Source organism: Cuculus canorus, chromosome 1 (genome assembly GCF_017976375.1).
Source record: "Cuculus canorus isolate bCucCan1 chromosome 1, bCucCan1.pri, whole genome shotgun sequence".
Taxonomy (NCBI): domain Eukaryota; kingdom Metazoa; phylum Chordata; class Aves; order Cuculiformes; family Cuculidae; genus Cuculus; species Cuculus canorus.
In genome coordinates, this window is record NC_071401.1 from 169,186,828 (window position 1) to 169,208,522 (window position 21,695).

Consider the following 21,695-nt stretch of genomic DNA (forward strand, 5'->3'; position numbering starts at 1 on the left):
CTTTGCTATCACTGATGTCAGCTGCTTCTCAGCCTATTAACAGTAGTTTACTATATCATCATCACACCCTGTAAGGTGTATTCGTTAAATCAGTAGTGGAATGTAGTGGCCTTTGCCTTCATACCAGGCACTCTGCAGTTCTGGTTTGATTAATGATTTGCAGCACCACTAAATTACAAATAATGATATGGTTCCCACAAGCTATGTAATAAATACATTGCAAATGTTGCAATTAGGTCCCCTTTCTACCTGTCTTTGTTTCTGCTTGGGAAACTGCTACAAGAGCTAACTGCTGCAGCATGTGGTTTAGCTCCTGGGACGGCTCCTTCCGTGCGCTGTATGCTCAGTGTGCAGCTGTGAAGTCTTTCACCATCTGCTGCTCTTTCTCCAGGTTATGTATCTAAAGCTTTCCTGCAATTAAATTAAATTTCCTGTTAATTAAATGAAGAAGCTACTTGCCAGAAGACACACGACAAAAGTAATTGGTCCTTTAATCGTAATTATTTTTTTATGGTTAGTGCCAAAATGTAAATATAATAGGGATAATATAAAATAGAGAAGCTTAGTCAGAAATGCACAAAAATGGGGCATGTGCCCAGAACCTTCACCTCTGTTTTCTTATGTCCTCATTGCCAGTAACTGGCAGGATTGGCTCAAAAACTGCAGCTCCGCAGTTAGGTTAGACAGTGCTGACTGCTGAGTGGGACAGGAAGGAACAGACAAGATGGAGAACTTGTATGCACACCAAAAAAGTGCAAATCCTTTGATATTGAGACGGCTGTACTTGCTACTCTGAGTCACGGTGCTTTATGCTTAAGAAACTGAACAAAGAAGCCAAAGTTCTCAGAACGAAGTGATTAAAAACCAGGATGGTGGAAAGTAAAATACCTGAACTTGAAATCACTTGGAACACGGTAACGCATGAGGTAATCACTCCTTTTCTTTGCTATTTGTTTTTTAAGGTCTTTAGTTGACTTGCTGCACCCATTGAAAATATCGTTGGCAAAGAGTAGCTTTCCTTGAGGGTACATCTGCCAAAGAGGAGAAAAAATAAAATGCAGAATTGTCAAGAGCAACCTCACATTCTAAACGAAGATGGTAGGTTGTTACAAACAAAGAAGGTTGTTAGGTAGCCTGACCTAACAGTTTTGTTATAGCTTACAGCTTTCACCTTTCATGGCTTTGTTATATAAAACATTTCATTTAAGAAACTAAAAAATAAAACTCATATTTTTCTAGCGCCTTCAACATTTCAATACACAGCACAGTGGAGTGTAAAAAACAACATTCTGCATCCTGTTTCATAGACTACCAAACCCCACCACCATCCATACAGATAATATTTCAGTTTAGGTATAGCATAATGTGACGTGTTTGAAGATGAACAGAGACAAATATGTTACATATAGGAAAAAACAGCTGTTCCTTTGTTTTTTTCTTTTGCATATATTAAACAAAATATTTTTTCATAGAACCATAGAATAGCTGGGGTTAGAAGGGACCTTAAAGACCATCCAATTCCAACCCCCCTGCCATGGGCAGGGACACCTTCCACTAGCTCAGGCTGCCCAAGGCTCCATCCAACCTGGCCTTGAACACCTCCAGGGATGGGGCATCCACAGCTCTGGGCAACCTGTGCCAGTGCCTCACCACTCTCATAGTGGAGAAATTCTTCCTTATGTCTAGTCTAAATCTGCCCCTCTCCAATTTATACTCACTGCCCCTAGCCTTATCACTATAAGCCATTGTAAACAGTCCCTCCCCAGCTTTCTTGTAGGCCACCTTTTCCTTGATTTCTTTTTTTGTTTTGATTTGTTTTTTACTAAGAAGGAGTAGAAGTAGGGTATCCTACTTCTAAACTTTTGTAAGTAGCAATGAACTTTGCAGTATAAATATCTAGTATAATACCTAACTGGAAACAGTTTTCTAGAGAAGAAAGGTGACCAAGGTCATTTGACATGTTATTGTAAGCCTACAGGAAGTATCTAGGCCTGCTGTTCAAACCCATGAAGGTTCAAAATGTGGGCAAAACATGAAACTTCAGCAATTTTCTCTCTCTGGAAAGGGACACCAAGAGACTAAAGCTAATTCAGAGCTGTTCAGAAAGATCCAGAAATGCTTCCCAACTCTGCTTCCACCGATTCACCCTTGCTTTTGAAGTATAATTCATGATGTCTCAATCATTTGCACGTTTCCCAAAGCTGGTGTTGGTAGGTAAGTATGTTATCATCGCATCTTCAACAAAACAGATGACTTAAAAATGCTGATTTGTGCTAAAACTTAGCATTCTTAAACAAGTCAGATTAATGATGCATGTTGTCATAAGATCTCAACAACTGAATGGAGGCGACCTTCTGGATTTTTAGAGTATTTCTATTGGATTTGGATCAGTTTGTTGGGTTGGCCCTTTTGGTTTTGATGTCCCCAGACTCAAAATTACCAGAGCAAGTTCAAGAAAAAAATAAGTACTTTTTCAAGATGTTGCAAAGACTGTTCCACACAGAATAACATATGGATGATCTCAGAATTAGGGCTTGAAGAAAAGCCTGTTGAAATATCAGCTATAAAAAGAACAAAGGTGAGAGTATCAGCCTTTTCTTGGTCAGTAAAGAAACAGCGACATAGCTGGGCCAAATTCTCTCTGACATGAAGGCCTGTGTCATTGTTCTGGCAGTGTAAAGGAGCCTTTGTTTAAGGGAAAATTGGCTTCATTGAATTTAAAGCTATAAGAATCATTTAAGCTGATGTACTATCCAGAGCTGCTTGTGTTGTGGGATGTTCCCAGTGTTACACAATTGGAAACATCTGGCTTATTTCATGGAAGCTCTCAGCATGCAGGACTCCAAGCGCAAGACTCTTTGAATACTTCAGGGTAATGCGTATTCAAGTAACAATGGATGTATTCGCTAGCAGGAAATCCAAAGGACCACTGAATTGTCTTCATCAGATGCTCACACCAATATGTATTCATCTGTAATATAACCAGTAATGAACATGACATAGAACACTGCTTTTACTTGTGGGTAATCAAGAGAGGAAAAGAAACATTTTATATCACACATTTGTCAGTTTTATAGGTGAAAGTTATTAGGATAGCACTGTATAACTCAACTCTGAAACGTTTTTCTTTCCATCAAGTAGCTCATCTCATTATGATGAAGAGCTCTGTTTACCTGAGTGTGAGATTGTGCAGAACCGGAAGTGATGAACAGTTTAATACATGGTGCAGTATGACACAGGTCCTCATCTCTCTTTTCCCTCGCTTAAATCCAGTGTTGTAGGCAGTGTGAGCATGATAACAATGAGAATCCTGTAAACTCTACTTGGATCATTTTTGAGTGTTATGTCAGCAGGTGGAAATGACTGTGACATTTGGCCTCAGCTACTCCCACTCTCTAGCTTATATGTACCCTTTTATGTCTGTGTGTTTCCCCCTTGGAGCAAACTCTCTTAATGGTTTTAAGCTGAAAGAGGGGAGATTTAGATGAGCTATTAGGAAGACATTTTTTTGCTGTGAGGGTGGTGAGGCACTGGAACAGGTTGCCCAGAGAAGTCATGGCTGTGCCATTCCCAGAGGTGTTCTAGGCCAGGTTGGATGAGGCTTTGATGTCACCTACTCCAGTGGAAGGTGTCCCTGTCCATGGCAGGGGAGTTGGAACTGGATGGTCTTTAAGGTCCCTTCCAACGCAAACCATTCTATGATTCTGCGATTTGTTCCAATTTTCCTGACTCTCCCTTCGTTTTCCTATTTTCTTTTCAGTTTCTTCCTCATATTTGACTTGTATATTTGTTTCTTTCCCTGCTTCTTAGTTCCTTCTGATCTGACATCCAGTCTCTCATACTTCTCTTTATCTCTGTATTCATTCTCCCTCAGTTCTGCATGTTCTTTCCTTGCCTGTGATGGGAGCAACAAGAGAAGAAACGTCCAGCCGCCCACAGGTCTGCTTACTGCCTCTGCTCCATATGCCAGGAATTTGTGCTGTGGTTTGGTCACCACTCCCTGGTCTGTTCTAGCCTTTGGGTTCCCCATACAGATACTCCTAATTAGCTCCCTCTTGCTCCTGCAAGCCCTTACATGTTGTGTTGTCCGACTGAAGTGCCTTTCGCCACCACACAGATGAGGAAGCAACACAAAACACTGTCCTCATATCGGCTTTGTTTAACCACTGGCATTTGTCCAACTGCCAAAATGTGATTGGGTGCACATCAGTTTTGTTATTTTGTTTAGGGCTCTGACTCCGTTTCACTGTGGCTGAGGATGAGAACCAGAACAAGCAGATAGGGAAGGAAACTTTTGCCACTGCAAGGTTGCCTACAGCGCGCTTTGAAAATAGCGCTGCTGTTCTCTGATAAATATGTGTTCTGTAATTTTACAAGAGGAAGGGGCTTATAGAAGGGGTAGATAAACCTATTCCAGAGATGATCTGATGCATTAATACACAAGGCATTGAAACTTTTCTAAGTGAATATATAATAAATGAGGAGGCTGCCTCTGGCAATCACAATCGCAGTTACAGGAATGTAGCCCTTTCCATTAGAATTCACCTGGTGGATTCTGTAATGTTATGACATGGAGGAATTTCATTATTCCTTACACCGCAAGCAATCAATTTGTGCCTTCAAGCATAAAATTCAAGTATGCTTGAAGCTTTGCTTTGCTTGCAAAATATGTCAATGTTACCAGTCAAAGTTTTCCAGTGTTTTTTAAATTTCTGTCACTCTTAGTATGGCGGCTTTAGCTTATGACTTTACTGGGCTGGCATTTTATGGTATGAATAAGAACCTGTCTGCTTGGATCACTCCTAAAACACCAAGAATTTATAGAAGAAGAAGGCACAATAGCAAACAGCTCTCAAGGTCAACTTTTCTTAGTAGGCGTAAACTGGCATAGCAAAGCTCTTTTACCCCTGCTTGGGTTAAACTTAATCCAGAGTGTTTTAAAACTCACATCTTTACTGAAAGCCAAGAGATAAATCTGGATGGAGGCATTTTGGAGTGGGGGGAGGTTCTTTCTCCTCTCAGAGCTAAACGTAATTCTGGCAAATGGCCTCAGACTGAAATTCTTGAGGGAGTCATAATAAGCAAGCCAGGGCAAAGAGGAATGTTTTTTCTTCCTGACTAATTCTTCCCCATAAAAAGGTGAAAGGTCAAAGATGAACTTCAATACTAATAAAATTCTGAACTTCAGAGTAGTAATATGTCAGAACATTAAAAAAAAATCATAATAAAAAATGTTTTATTATTGGCAACAGTAGGTTGGTTTTATAAGCATGTATATCTCTGTCCTGATTCCTTTTAACCTTTGGGAGAAAGGGAACTTTTAGATATTAAACACAGACATTAAGCAATGCACAGTAGGGGTTTGGGGAGTTCAGCCCATACTTTTCCCCTTATGTGCCCTTTTGCATTTTTCCAGCTGACTGAAGGAGTAAAATGGGGCTGTCTTCAAGTTATCACAAGTTCTCTTTGCCCTGCTTTTTTTGACTGAGACAGTGATTCTTGAGGTTAATTCCCTTCTTCCTTCTGTCTAGGAATATTTCATGCAGACTAGCCAACTTCACATGCTCATATGCATATTATTGAAACAATTCTGTGGTACGAACCGCCCCTTAGAGAAACAGCTTGACAAATTCATGTGTTTATGTGCACATGCAGTCCGAAGAGTTCAAGTAAATCAAGATTTGATCATGCTAAAGTTCATTTAAATTTAATAACCAGAGTTTAAATACATATAATGAAAGCTTTGTTATCCGTTTGGGGTTTGTAGTACCACCCTTCTTGCGCTGGTAATTTACAAAGAAGACAGCTGAGTTGTCCTTTTCATGTTAGAGATTATCTGTGCTGCTGATGACAAACAACTTTTAATTGTTGTGGGGTGTGCAAATAGGAATCTAACCTGTGAAATACAAAACATAACGTAAACTCAGCAGTGCTGGAGTGGCCAAATGTGTATCAACTAGCACGAATCTGCAGTAAAGCAAGAGGAATCACCAGACCTCCAAAGCATATGACTTATAAAGAAAAGTTGCATAGCATGTGCTTGGTTAGTATACAGACATGAAAACTGAGGGTGGGAGTATAGTTATGGGAGACAGAAGGGACATAAAAATATGACCTGCTGCAGAAAAGAAGAGAACAGTCTGTATTCCATGTCTATGATAAACAGAGCAAGAAATACTGGGCTTTAACCACAGGAAAAAAGAATTAAATAGGAAAAGCTATCAAGCAATACAAGTAGAAAGCATTCAGATATAGTTTTGTAAGGATATTGTGGCCTGTCTATCATTGAGTCTTTATGAACAGGTTAAGCAGCAAGAGTGGAATTCACCTCACCTACGGCTGAATCCCACGGGAGAGAAACAGGCATTTCCAGCAAGTGATTCATCTGACCCACTTTCATTATACACTGGAAGGAGACGAATTGCACTGTTGAAGTGCCTGTTTCTCTTTGGAGGCTGTGAAGGACTTCAGAAAACTGATTCAAGTCTAAAAGTCTGTTTCGTAGATGTCTACAGCTCTGTCAGGACTGTACTGTCTCTCATCTTCGTAAGAGCACTGACATAGTTGAGTTTGTACCGGTGAAAATGTCAAGGTTAGATGACCTCTTGAGGTTGTTTCTAGACTATGAAGGAAATGAAGAACTGTCACTGCAGAAGATCTGCCTGACAAAAGGCCAAACTGAAAACAAAAGTTGGCTGTTCAGTAGGATGACAGTAACAAAAGTTTGTTATTGTTTGATGGCTGCTTGGCTGAATAATTTGTAATAAGATAATGAATAATTTAATTGTTAATAAGCAAACAAGTACCTCATCACCACACAATGAGCAAACCAGTGTTCTTAGTCAGGGAAGTTAAGAGTAGAAGAAGCACAGAGACTAATTATCCTGTGAATTCCTGACTATGACTTTTCCAGAATAGCTTTTCCAAAACCGAAAAACTGTAGAAAGTTGCTGGGTGTTTTGTTAAGTTGTGTGTATAAATAGAGGATTCCACATGCTCGGCTTGTTCCATAAACACTATTTTTACTAGAGAAAAACAACTAAAAATACTTGGTTATCTGCAGCAGAAAACAGCTGAAATAATTTTGAATGATCTCAGAAGACTCTCATTCAACTCTTGAATCCAGAGAAGTCCAAACTCACTGAATGGCACAAATTCCTTCCATGCTGTTGATAAAAGTTGCAGAATCAGCTCAAAGCATTCAGCCTGTATGGTAATAAGTGGGCTAAGAAGCTGGCAAGACAAATGCTATTACAGAACCCAGCCATCCTTCAAAAAGTTTTTGATCTTGAGACCTCCTGGAATGAAATGGATCAGCGTGATTTTCCCTCACATTTTTCAGGGCAGTACCCTATTTTTTCAAGGGGGAGGAATCATGAACACCTCGTCTGTGAAGTTTCTCACATGGTTAGTTTAGCTTGACTTGTACGACCAGTTACAAATGTATACTGCCCCTTATCACTACACCATCTTAATATTTCCACCTGTAATCATCTAGGAATAACAAATCCAATGTAACCTTTGTTACATTTCCAATCTCAAACCTGCACGCTAGAACACTGGCTGGGGAAGTTTGGGATAGGCTAACGTCAGACCGTGGTTTCACCTGACCTTTCCTAGGAGTCTTGTACATATTCACATCTTGGAGGGAAAAAACACAGGTTCTCCTGCTCTTCATCCTAAGCTTTGCATCTATACTTGGATGGCTGATTTCTCCACAGGTATCTGTTTATAGGTGTGTATGAATTTCACCACTAAAGGCAAATGCAGCTGTGAGCTAATGGATTGAAACCTAAAGCTGCCGCCTTCCATCTGTGACTACATGACCACACTGCTAGTGAAAGCTGAGTGAAAGTACGTAGCTTTCACAGCTCACATTGCATTCTTCATGTGCAGGAGCACATTTCCAGACCCATGGATCTGGTTTTGACCTCAAGTTGCTGCCCAAGGAGGTAGTCGAGTCACCATCCCTGGAGGTATTTAAAAGATGGGTAGATCAGGTGCTCAGGGACATGGTTTAGTGGCAGATGGGAATGGTTGGACTTGATGATCCAAGAGGTCTTTTCCAACCTGGTGATTTGATGATTCTATGATTCCTCTCCATTGCACCACAGTGTCAGCCCGACACGCTCCAGAAATTGGAAAATGCAGCATTTTAAGAAATGTGCTGTTAGGGCTCAGGTAGTCATACCCAGAGATAATTATGAATCTAGAAATGTAATCATTGGATGCCAGCTACCCTCAGCTAGCTCTTACACTATTTAACCATCATTCCATGTACTACAGCACTAATGGATGAAAGAAAGTATATTGGCTTAAGTTCATTCTTAAACTGGAACAGCCATGTGTGTTTGTGTGTGTGTCTGTATACGCTATGCTTTGTTATTGTTAGGTTCACGTTTGTTATCCTAGTAATTTCTTACTGTATTATTACAGATTAGTAAACTACACAGAAAAGGCATCTACTTTGTTAAAAAGAGGATGAAAAACTATGAGAAAGGAAACAGCAGGTATGCTTCGTGTTTGGTGTGGTGTTTTTTTTTTTAACTCTGCACAAAAAAGGCTTTTGAAAAGCCACTTCTTGCGAAAAGAAAAAAAAATGGAAACTTCGGTTCCCTTCTGCCTCCTGCTCCTCAAACACACATTTCCCTAACATTCTGAAGGCACAGGAATTAAATCCTGGCTGAAGATCTTTAGATGAAGGTCAGGGGCAGAAGGGGGATTGTCCATATGGCAGGAAGTACATGCCATGATCAGAGAGAAGCAACTGCCCCTGGGAGCAATTGCGTTATTGTAATGCTTCTGTAAACCCATTTCCTCGAGGCATATAAAAGACTATATAGAAAGCTGTCTAAAAGCAAATGTTTGATATCGTACAACATTTCCTTCTTGCCCAATACATTCATTAAAACTTAAACTTAATTCTTTGAAGCCATGAATTCCATCTGTGAAACTCACTTGTATTTATTTAGCTGAACAATAGTTATTTTAGTTGGAAATTAAGGATGGACTCTGTCCTTCTAAGTACACTAAGCATAGTCTTTTGATTCATTAGCCACAAAGGACAATTGCATTTCATTTTGAAGGTTTTTTTCCCTCATCATCTGAGGAAATTCCCAAGGACCAGAGGAAATCAGTTATCTGCCTCAAGAAGAACGCATGTAAAATTAAGTAAATTTTTTTATCCTACTTTTACGCAGCTTGAGAGATACCTTCCCTTCCTGGGAACATTAATTTGGCTTTATTGAAGATTTAAAAATTAAAATATATACAAAATCATTTACATGTGTAGCCAGGGATGATTTCAGAGGCAAAGAACCTTCTTGTCATGAACTCTGTGCATTTTCTTCCCCAATACTTCTACTAACGTTTTACCCAAATTAAAGCAACAACCTTGCACTTACTGGTGTAAAAGCAACTGTCAGCGTTATACCAAAGGCTCATTTAACCTGTCCAGCTTCCTCTCCCTGTGAGTGGCTGGCGGCTGGAGGAGGAGTGGGATTTATAAGACAATCCTATTCTCTGTGACCCAAAGCAGCTACAAGAAGTTAACAATTCAGGGATTTCCTCAACCAAAACCTTTGTCTGGGCTATAACGTTTGATAGCTGCCAGTGGAGCGAACTTTCAGGAATGTATCGAATTCCATTTTGAACATACTTGCGCTTTTGGCCTCCACAACATCCTGTGGCAAAGAGTTCCACAATTTAATGATGTGTTGTGAGAAAAAGGACTTCCTTTTGTTTTAATTCTGTTGCTTATCTCTTCATTGGTGCCTGATCATTCCCATGTTTTAAGAAACAATGAGTAATTATTTCTTATTCCTTTGCCACACTATTTTTGCTTTATAAAGCTTTTACATATCTCATCTCAGCCTCTTTTGTAAGCTGCCCTATTTTGTCCTTCCTTATATGAACAGTCATTCCCCATTATATCCTTTTTGAGATGTAGTGAAGCCAGTCACGTGCTGTGTACCAGAATCTCAAGAATGTTTTATTTACCCTTTAACTAACATTATACTTGCATCGTGACCCTTGCAGAGCTCTGACCAGAAGCTTTTCTTCAGGGATATGTCAACTAACATAACTTAGATGTCTTACTTCAGTGTTAAAAGCTATTGTGTCCATCTTTGCATCTAATAAACAGGATTCTTTTCCCCCATGTACATTACTCTACACTAACTGTCAGTCAATTTAATGTTCTGACTGATTATCAATTAGTGAGCATTGCACAATATTTTCTAGAGCTCTCTGTGATGAGCTTTGAACATTACAGACAGTCATGTGTGACCTGGAATTTTGTCATGTCTGCCACACAATTGATTTTTCAGAACTACAAAAAAATGAGAGTTGCATTCTAGGCTAAATGTAGTGACTTCATTCTGAATGATTATTACTTCCAAGCTGTAATCAGGTCAGCCCTAGTTCTTCAGCAGACTTCGTGCTGTTCAACAGAAAAGAACCATAGCCTATTTTAGGTTCCAGAACTTCTGAATATTTATTGTTTTGCTTTAAGCCACTCTGGAAATGACAATATAACATGCTGTGATGTTATATGACAATATAACATGCTGTGATCTGGATGAGGATGGTAACAGCTGGAGGAGTCCCACCGGGAACTGCTTGAGGATGGATTGGGTACCACTCTGGGAGCAGCAAAGAAGGCTTTGCTTCTATAGGATGATCCCAGTATCACCTGAAAGGCTGTAGGGTGAAATAGGCTCATGTCTGTTCTTTTAGACTGATTATTTGTCAGCTGAGAGACATAAGGAGTTTTGACAGAAAGGACTATTAACACTTGCCCTCTAAAAACAAATTCTGTTTTCACTTAAAACAATGGTTAGTTACTTGTTCAAGGAAAAGAACTGGCCAACTTGCCTTTACCATTAAGCTTTTAAAAGCAGTAATTAAGACCATGCTGACAGGTTAATTAGGTTTCAGGTTTTGCACCTTATGCATCTTTTTTGCATCTATCTCTCTGTATCTAGGTACAGACTGAAACTGCGCTTGTACCAGTGGCCAATCTTTGGAGCAGTGAATTACAAGTAAAGAAAAATAAAAACCGAAAAAAGAAAAGCAAACCAAACCAGAATGCTGCACGTATATCATAGAATGTCTTCAAAATATGTTTAAAACAAAAATAGTTCATGAGCTGTTCTAAGGATTAATCAGTTCATTGCCCACAAAAAAAAAAATTGCTTATCCTGATTTTTCTTTCAAAATTAATAAATAATTTCCATACAGGAGTGCAAAAAGGTACCATGGAACGGAATCAAATTGCACCTCTAATTAGCTACCTGAGTTCCTCGGAGCTATTAGCAATCCTTTTCATCAACTACAGGTTATTCATACTATGCATGTCATCCTCATCTTTTTCTACGATGCACCCTCAGTTCATTGTGTATTTTACAGAGTATTTTCCCCACTTTGTTTCCTTCAGCTTTGTAAAACTACATGTAGCAGGTTTGGAAGGAGTTTTCGGGGGTTTTCTTCATTTTGTTTTTCCTTTTAATTCGTATCACAATCACCACCAGAGGGGAAAGAAAATGTTGTTAATATTACCAGGGAAAAGAAGCTGCGTGCTAAAGGATTTAATCTCCTTCAAACATGTGTTCTGTGGTACTACACACAGCTAAGCAACGTCAGATAGGCTGCTGGTGTCACCCAGTGGACAGAGTAGTTGATCACAGATGGGTGTCATGCAAAGATTTCTTTCTGCAGGAATAGCTTGTTCCTAACTGACGGAAATAGCTTTAATTTTACAGTAGTTAAGACAAGACAATATTTGAAAGGTGCTCTGTTCCAATGCTGTGGCCACTGCTAAAAATGTAAAAAGCAAGCACAGGAATCGGAACTTGTTCCTCACCCTTATTAGGAAGTAGACAAAGAATAATCAAACAATAACTAGTGTGTGCTGTCTCCTACTGGGAGAAAGTAACTAAAAGAGCCAAGCAAAACAGGTTTTTTTGCAGGTGTTTATGAAAAGGTTATTCAAGTCCAATTATAATGGTATTCTGTGTGATACAAACAAGATTGCATTTTCCTTGCCTAATAACAGCTTGCTACAGAGGTGAACAAGACCTGGAGAACTCTCTCTTCACAGTGCTACAACGATAATGTATTTCAAAACATGCAATGTGTGCTTTGCATGGAGAGCTTTGATAGAATAAATCACCTATGAATTAATCTCTTAGAAGAAATTCTGTTTCCAGACCACATATGGAAATTATACAAGTGCTTAAAATTAACTTCAGTGCATGTTTCATCTTAGACCTTTCCCTGATTTACAGAGTACTTCTCAGAATGTTGGAAAATGAGAGATATTTTCTTTTTTTAGACTGAAACATGCTTCTGTGTGATATGCTTCCACACTTTTTTTGCCCCAGATAAAGGAGAAATGGGGTTAAGTGCATATAGATGACTACATCTAACCTACAAAGTCCCAAAGAAGAAATCGTGTTCTTTTTCTACTCTGTGGCAACTAGCGTGTGCTTCTTGCTGCTTGCAGGTGGAATAAGAATGACCTGATGCATTGTAAACCCTAAATTGCTGATAAAGAGGAGTTGGGGCTGCTGGGACAACAGTCCTCTCTCCTGGTAGCCCAAATACTCATGATGTGGCAATCTCAAAGTCATTCATTTGTAACCAGATCACAGTAATAGCATTAAAAGTTAAATAATTGACTGTAATAGTTTTAAAATACCAAGAACATGCCAGGAGCTACATTATGCCTCGTTTCCAATAAGGAACCTTTATGATCTGTAAATGCATCTACAGAAATGATGTAATATTTGAAGAGGCGAAGGAATCCAGACAATGCTGAAGCAACAAAGGTTGTGCAATTATATAATTAAGTGGGTGGTAAATTTTGCCTGACCAATTAAGCCAGTAACATTCTTCCTAAATGAGTCCTTATGAACTTAACTGAATTATCTTTCTCTTCCAGACCAGGTAGTAATGGTTCTTTACACTGTAAGTTTGATGACAGAAGCTTCTATACTTCTTAATTCCTCTTTGTGGGTGTATTTCTCTCTTCTTAAAAGAAACAGCTCCTCTGATTGGTAAAACTAGACGTCATAGTTGCAAGGACAGTGGAGATAGCTATAGTCACTGTGCAACCTCCTTATAGATTTCTTATATTCCTTCTGAATACTACCTTCCAAAAGTCTTGTGCTGCTGCCATCAGTGCACAGGGGTCAACTACAGGACCACACTGTGAGACAAGAAGGAAACAAGCAAGCCTTTTTTCCACTGATTTCCCAAGCAGGTTTTTGGGTCAGGCTTCCAGGAAAGGAGCAATATGATATTTAGCCTCTGTTTCTTGGGCTAAAAATCCTGCTCATGTGAAGTATATGCAAGTTTTCCCAAAACATTTACAAAGGCCAGAATTTGACCACTTCTGTGCTATTTTTTTTTCAAATCAGAAATGCTACTTGCTGTGTGACCAGTTTCTCAAGAAACGGAGAAATAAGACATAGTGAAAGAAGTCATTTTAAAGCCTTAGTTGGTACTGAAGATGCATCTATGCAGACTCAAATCCTCTTAACATTTTTATTTCAGCACAACTCCACCAATGTCTAGTGACAAGCGGAAGATTTCAAACATAACATTCACTGATGTCTACTGTCATGCCCACAGTGTCAAGATGATAAAAATGCCTGTTGAGTCTCTACAACCACTTCCGCTGTTTGCTTTATTGAGAATTTCTCTGGTAGTTGTAAGAATATGAAATGTCCAGGGGACATTGAAACAAAAAACATTCCTTGTTTTAAAATGTTGTCATATTTACCTATCTTTTGGGTTTTTTGACCTTCCAAATTTTAACTTACACGTATTTCCAGCCCTTCTAAATACAGACTTACACAAAGATAGTTTGTGCTGTGTATTTCCTTAGTACTTGCCTACCTGAATGTGAGTAGAGCCTTGTATTAAATCGCTGCTCAATAAGTGTATACTGTAAGGAAAATGCGCTAAAAAGATAAATGAATTTTCCCAGCAGTATGCTTCTGTGGGGAATTTTTTTCATTCATTTTTGTTAGAAAGTGCTGATTCCTGGGAGCCAAAATGTTTCAACAAAACAAGGTATTCTGTCACACTGCTGCCAAATCACAAATTTCTGCTCAACTGATGCAATAGATTGTTGTGATGACTAATCCTTGGGGCCTGCGATGGCGCGGTAGCCACACACACCCCCTGCAGGGTTTCTCGGTACTGTGCCACAGAGCTAGAAAGCCCCCCGGGACTTTTAGCCAAGGTTTGAGGTCCCTGCTCTATATCAAAGGATTATTCAGGGTTACTACCTCAGCTGCTCCAGAAAAAATAATTATGTGAGGAACTCCTCTGAGCTGGGAATAACGATTTACTCCATCTTCAAAGATATAGTAAGTAATATTTAGTTTTCAGAAACAATTTGTTTGGAAATGCCCCTTTTTGTAGGAAACTTTAGCATTTATGGACTTCTTTTACATTTTAAGTTTTTTTATTAATATTAAATGTCCTACAAAACACATATTGGGAGTTGTTGCCAGCTAGACACTTCTGGTGAGACAAATTTAATGTATTTTAGCGTCCAGGTAAATAGAAAATTGTAAGATTCTTTAAAGTTTTCAATGATGTGTTGCAACAAAACTATCTAATGTCTGATAAAACCCACCTGAATACAAGGCATACTTATGTTCTTGTTCTTTCTTTCGTACAGCTGCTCTGTCTTGTCTTCTTTAGGACCCTTGTTTGTGAAGATGAGACACAGACCACTGTAGTCTGCTCATTAAGGGTTATCTGATTCCTAATGAGACGATCATACTCCAGGTCTGACACACAGGGAATCTGACGATTACTACATTTGCATGTCTTCCCTTCTTCCCCATCATAATTCTTTGACACATAGCAGGACAGGATATAACCCACGGTTTGTCCCTGTCATGAGGAAGAGAAAACATAGGAGAAAAGTGTTAGCAAGTTAGATTGTCAAATAAATCAAGCCCAGATTGAATAATCATTTAAAACCTTCTCTATAGATGACAAGACAAGGCCCAGTCATCCCCTTTTTTCCGAGGCACGCAGTCATCTAAATGTTTCAGGTGTTTCTTAAGGTCTGATGCAACCATGAGTGCTACGGATCTCCTGGCTTCTGCCAAAACACAGCCTCTGAAAACAAGCTGACAGGAGAACAAGGGGTGTGCTTTAACCAGATGAGCCAGCCAGGCAGGCTTTGGTAGCAGCAAGAGCAAATTCAAAGGCTACTCCCTAACTATTAGAAGGTTTCATAGGCACCTCTTATCCCTGACAGGTGATGGTAGTATAGTCCTTTCATATTCATGTGCATGTGCTAGGTGTGTTGGCGTGATTTGTCTTTCACAAGTGTACTGAAGGCTAATTTTGTCCTTTGACATTTTTGCAGGGTGATTCTGTAGGTTGTTTGGTCCTGTAAAGTAGCCAGCAGGAGTGCCAGGTTCCAGAGCCTTACCTTCACACTTCCAGTGAAGACTTGATGTCACCAATGAGGTGAGAATCTTATGAGGTTCAACAAGACCAAGTGCAAGGTCCTAGTCCTTGGGCAGGGCAATCACCAGTTTTAGTACAGGATGGTTGATGATGTGATTGAGAGCTGCCCTGCAGAGAAGGACTTGCGGGTGCTGGTCAATGAGAAGCTTGACATGAGCCGGCAACGTGCACTCACAGCCCAGAAGGCCAACCGTATCCTGGGCTGCATCAAAAGAAGCGTGGCCAGCAGGTGGAGGGAAGTGATTCTGCCACTCTACTCCTCTCTTGCGAGACCTCATCTGGAATACTGTCCCCCGTTCTGCAACCCTCAACATAAGAAGGATATGGAGCTGTTGGAATGGGTCCAGAGGAGGGCTAGAGGGATGATCAGAGGGCTGAAGCGCCTTCCATATGAGGACAGGCTGAGAGAGTCGGGGTTGTTCAGCCTGAAGAAGAGAAGGCTCCGAGGAGACTTTATAGCGACCTTTCAGTACTTGAAGGGGCTACAAGAAAGCTGGGGAGGGACTGTTTACAAAGGCTTGTAGTGATAGAACGAGGGGCAATAGGCATAAACTGGAGAGGGGCAGATTTAGACTAGACATAAGGAAGAATTTATTCACTATGAGAGTGGTGAGGCACTGGCACAGGTTGCGCAGGGAAGTTGTGGCTGCCCCCATCCCTGGAGGTGTTCAAGGCCGGGTTGGATGGGGCCTTGGGCAGCCTGATCTAGTGGGAGGTGTCCCTGCCTGTTGCAGGGGGGTTGGAACTGGATGATCTTTAAGGTCCGTTCTAACCCAGCCTGCCACACATGATGGTATCTTTTGAGCACAACTTCCTCACAGTGAGAGAAAATCCTATGAAAGGTTTGGGCCAGAAAAAAAGTAAAATAAAAAAGAGATACCCTAAAGCTCACGGGCCTCTCCTGTGGCCTTCTGAAGCTAACGGAAAGATTGTCGCTGTATTTGAAGATGTTGGATCTTGGTTGTGCCAAGAGAAAAGCATTAAAACAGAGAGAGCTATGAGGAGCACTGGTCTTAATTAGATGTTTGCGGGGTATATATAGCACTGGAGGGAGCCGAAGGAAAAAAGGAAATATATCTAAAATAAATGGATCAGAGAAAAGAGACCATAAGTGATCTCACAGACAGTAGAAGAACGTGCACAATTTTGCTTTTCACATGCATGTAAAATAAAATTACAATTTCAGCTTACTAGGAGCAATAATAAAACACTTTACATTTATGGTACTTTTACTTTTTTAGTTGAGCTACAGACTAGTCCTATGACATTAAAAATACTTTGTTCCATTAATTTTGCTCATTTTGAGACATTACTGAGTTTGTAAGAAAAGCACTGTTGCTATTCACCGCAGACAAGGTATCAATAAAAGCAAACTTGCCTCAAAAACACAAAGAAACCTTACACCACCAAAAAAACAGCAAGAAATAGTGCCATCCTGGTTTGAAAAGTTACTACTGTGTTTGATCTCCACTCAGTGCATCCTACACAATGGTGTAATGGCTTGGAGGCCCAGATGAACTACTTAACTATATCCAGAAATGAGCTGCTAGTAAACTACTACCATCAGTGTTTACATTGGAGCCATCATTGCCCAATCTTAGCTTAGATTTCCTTACTGTAAATTAATGACATTAAGTACATTCCTTTTTTTATTTAAATTGAACAGAATCACATGCAGCTTCTCTGATTTGGTACGGCTATTTAGTGAAACAGAAGCCCTGTGCAAGAAAATAACAGCAAGTAAGTGAAAGTTTAGTGGCAAAATAAAACAGACAAGCGTCTTGTGTAAGCAAGATGTGCCACTGATGGGTGAAGTCAGATCTCACATAATTACTAAGGATATTGCAAACCTCTTTGCTTTAATGGATTAAATAAAAAGACATTTGTCTGAGACAAGCAGATAAATTGAAATAAAACACAGATTACCTTGTACTTGAAAAGGCAAAGAGGCTGAAAACAATATTGCTGTTTCTCTGATTTCCCTACATATTTTTAAGACAAGAAGCAAAATACCATGACTGTGACAGTAAACAAATTCTTAGAAAGCAAGTCTGAAGCTCGCATCTTCTACATGTTATAATTGGCAGATGGTAGCACTTGGAAGAGCAGAGCATCAGTCCAGTGCATGACATGTGGGGTTTGCATTGTCATAAAAGCTGGTAGAGGGAGGCATTTTTCACAGAGTTTTTTGGATACTACTATCACAAATATGACTGATAATAAAAATAACAGTTAATCTTATTTACTGAAATAGTATTTAAAGATCTAATATGGGCATTTCCCAAACTTTCTCAACAGCTGCTTCATTGTTTCGGCTTCTACATTATCATACGGGGATATATGAAGGTTTTGAGGTACTAATAACATCTCATGAAAAAAGGCTGTAAATTCTTCCTGTATGGCATAAGTAAGTGATCATAGAAGAATCATTTAGTGACTTGTGGATTGGGTGAAAAGTAGCTCTTTCACCTCCTCCCCTTGTCATCCTCATTTAATCAAAAGGATACAAGTGTGGTTCCTGCTGCATACTGTAAGGAGGAGCCAACTGCATTTGATCTAGAAGGAGAGGAGTTTCTGACTCAAGAATTTAATTGTTCTCTTTCTTCTTCCCTTGTGATCTGTGCAAACCCGTGCAAATTAGATCGTACTTAGCCCTTTGAGAAGAAAAATAAATCAAAGTCTCTCTGTGGCTAAAAATATTTGAGAGCTAGAGAGGTGATTATCAAAACAATTTCCTCAGAAATAACTCTAATCTCCTCTAAGTTCCCAATAGTTTGTCCAAATTATCTCAGCTTTGAAGAAAAGAAAATTCTGCTGGTGGAAAATACAGACGCAAGGGAACTACTAAGGGAAGGTAGTGGCAATTTATCTGGTTTTAATGATCTCTGATTATGCTATGCTTACTAAGGGCAGAAACAGTTCAAAGGATTATTTGTTTTCTAAAGGTGCAACCAGCACCAGCATATGTCGTCTACTGTCCAGCTCCTGACCATGCCCAGTGCAGGAGAGCTCTTGGGGTGAAGAACTTTCATGGAGAGCATAGACTGACATGAAAGTGGACGCTAACAGGATTCTAAAAAGAATGGTATTAGTCTTAGATTCTACCACTTGAATAAAGACAAATACCCAGTAAGCTTAACTGGCTTTAAAGAGAGCATTAATCACTTTTGCTTCACAGTTTTCATTGTGTGGCATGTAAATATTTGTTATTTTATGAGGTTTTACTATGCAGTGTCTTTAATTATTTGGATTGCTGACAACGGAAAAAGATTAGAGCTATTTTAATTGCTATAAAATGGGAGCGTTTGATTTTTGGAACAGAAAAAAAGATTAATTTGGAGGGAGGAAGATTCTTGCTGACTATAAGTAAGCAGCACGGCTTACAATTCAGAGGAAAGAGCATTTTCATTAAGAAACAAGGACAAAGTATAAAGAAAAATGTTGATTTACCTCAAAGTTTAGACTATATTTTGTCAGTTAATCTATAATGAAATAACTGGTACAAGTATTTAAAATGCCACTAACTACAGCTGATATTCTGATGTAAGCAAATGCCATCATATTAGAGAAATGCCAAATTAAAAAACTAAGGTCCAGCTTATGAAATGTAGATTGAAATTTTATTACCAAACAAACAAATGTAGTTAGTTTGCATATGTTAATATACAACTTTAATCTTCCCTCATTTAGAATATTTCCCTGCTTCCATAGGCAGAAAGGTGTGTGAGTGAGAAGTTGGGATTTTTTTTTTTGCTAATGACCGTGATGTTATTTGTGGTAGTTTCACGAATCACGTTCTAACATCTAAGCCTACAAACTCCACATTGTGAAACTCTCTTACAAAATGTCATTTAATAACTCCAACGTATTTAGTTTTTCAGAAGTTTGGGAGTTTATCTAAATTTCTCTTAAAACCAATGAGACGTATACATGCCTCTTATAGACCTGCCACGTGTGCTTTGACATATTCTATTTTCATATATAACAGGAAGAAGGAAATAAACTCTGAACAAACAGAATTTTAGTTTTATTTTACTTGGATCATATATTTTTTCTACTTTGCCAACAACTGGAAACGTAACTATCTTTTCCTGACTCCCAGATAACATAAAAAATCTGTTCCACAAACAGTATATTTCAACCCAACTATAAGAAAGCATTTGCCTTTAACATCTAGGGTTATGGCTGGATGATTAACCTAGCTGGACAACCAGCTCACTGCATGGAAGTGTAGACCAGAAAGATTTGGATCAGGATTTCTTGGGGCTTCATTTGATACCCCTCACCAAAAGCACAACAAATTATACCCACCTCAGAACAGACTGTCAATGCAATCAGTATTCCATCTGGTAGACTAGAGAATTCTATACAAATTACAGGTAATATTTAACTGCCTCTCTGAGCAAAAATGGAGATTCAATTGTTCAATTGTTCTATAGGTGTTCTAACTACACCTATAGAGTAAATACTGGATGTAGGGTGGAAAGGTCTTAATCACTAAAAGCTGTGGGCAGGTAATACATTAAATAATTAAGTAAATCTGCCAGAAAAAAAAAGGCAGAAATAGGAACCTAAGTATATAGAAATAACTGTCCCTTTGTGCCACATCTGTAGTAGATGGACATTGGCATCTATCCACTGGAGTTTATATTTAATCCCCAGAAGCTCTTACTTGATCACTCTGTGGCATTGCACTTAGCACACTTGAAAGAAAATAAGCTTGCAAAGTGCATTTTATGGGAAAGCTCATCAATTCCAGAGTCTGCAGACCAAATAATATTTTTAAAGTACCTTCATAAAACGCAACACTGCGGCAGTTACGACACACCAGTTCTTCTAAATGTGGCAGAGCTGCACCCTGCAGTGGGGACAAAGACAAGCATGTGCTTTCATGTTCCAACTTGTAGGTCAAGCGAATTGCAAAGCACCCTGCAATCCTCACTTTGAGGCATTCATTAACCTGAAAGAGGAGAAAAAGAGATTTATTAACTCAACTGAGTTTTCATATCTAAGTTTTCATGGAAGAGGCAGACTGGAGGCTCAGGGGGTTACCGAAGACAGTCATAAGTGAAGGAGCAATCAGTTCTCCAGGCTTAAGTATGGAGAATCATAGAATCACCAGGCTGGAAAAGACTTTTGGATCATCAAACCCAACCATTCCTATCTGCCACTAAACTATATCCCTGAGCACCTCATCTACCTGTCTTTTAAATACCTCCAGGGACAGTGACTCAACCCCCTCCCTGGGCAGCTTCTGCCAGTGCCCCATGATCCTTTCTGTCAAATTTTTTTCCTGATGTCCAGTCTGAACCTCCCCTGGCTCAGCTTGAGGCCATTCCCCCTTGTCCTGGCCCCTGTCACTTGGGAGAAGAGGCCAGCACCCTCCTCTCTACAACCTCCTCTCAGGTAGTTGTAGAGAACAATAAGGTCTCCCCTCAGCCAACCTGTCAGTCATCTGAATCCTGCAAAGTTCACTTGTAGCTTAAGATCTGTGGACAGAGACAGCTCCCAGCCTTTTGTCTGGATGACTGCTGCCCAAAGCAAATGTACTGAAGCTCTGCATGTTTTAGAAGGTGATGCTGTATATCATGAAGAGCTAAGAAGCTCTCCTACCTCTCAAACTGCTCAGGAAAGCATGTGGACTTGTGAGGCAGAGGCTGTAAAGTCAGACACGGACAGACTCGGAAGCTATAGTCCTTGCTCGCCCTTTAACTACTGTTGTTGGTGAGAGTGGGAAGAACTTAGACAATGTTTAGTCCCCAGTAAAGAATTAGCATTTTTGACACATATAAAGTACTTTCTTAAAATCGTGGTCACTAAAGCGTAGCATTGTCTGTGCACACAGATCATGAGAATGCTCTGGTGACACCAAAAGGGAACTTGGAACCACTCCTGTTTAAACCAAAAGCCAATTTGCATCAGCCTTTTCCAGCCTCTGACACTCCTACCTATTCAATGTAAATATTATATTGCAAAAAATAAGAGCTCTGCTAGGCTCATTTCCATTTTCCTGTGGCTTTTGAAGAACGCCAAATTAATTTGATATAGCACATAATTCACATTTTACAAGGCATAACAGTCCATAATCTCTACTTAGTAACCCAAACTCTTTCAATAATTATCTGCTTTAATTTTTACAGACTTTGTAAAACCAGAACTGAAGATACAACATGACACTTAGGAAGTCTCAAAGT

At 39.5% G+C, this 21,695-nt stretch overlaps 1 long non-coding RNA gene across 3 annotated transcripts; it reads right to left on the reverse strand.

Moving 5' to 3' along the window:
• Positions 1–660: 660 nt before the first annotated feature.
• Positions 661–21,327, reverse strand: LOC128849187 (uncharacterized). 3 transcript variants are annotated; one of them, XR_008449876.1, is made up of 4 exons: positions 21,115–21,327; positions 20,293–20,461; positions 14,651–14,913; positions 661–1,031 (listed from the first exon to the last, which is right to left on the reverse strand). It is a non-coding gene; the product is annotated as an uncharacterized LOC128849187 (long non-coding RNA). The 3 variants fall into 3 exon arrangements; XR_008448559.1 differs by lacking the exon at positions 661–1,031 and adding an exon at positions 5,481–5,896 and having other exon boundaries at positions 21,115–21,325; XR_008449137.1 differs by lacking the exon at positions 661–1,031 and adding an exon at positions 10,568–10,701.
• Positions 21,328–21,695: the final 368 nt, after the last annotated feature.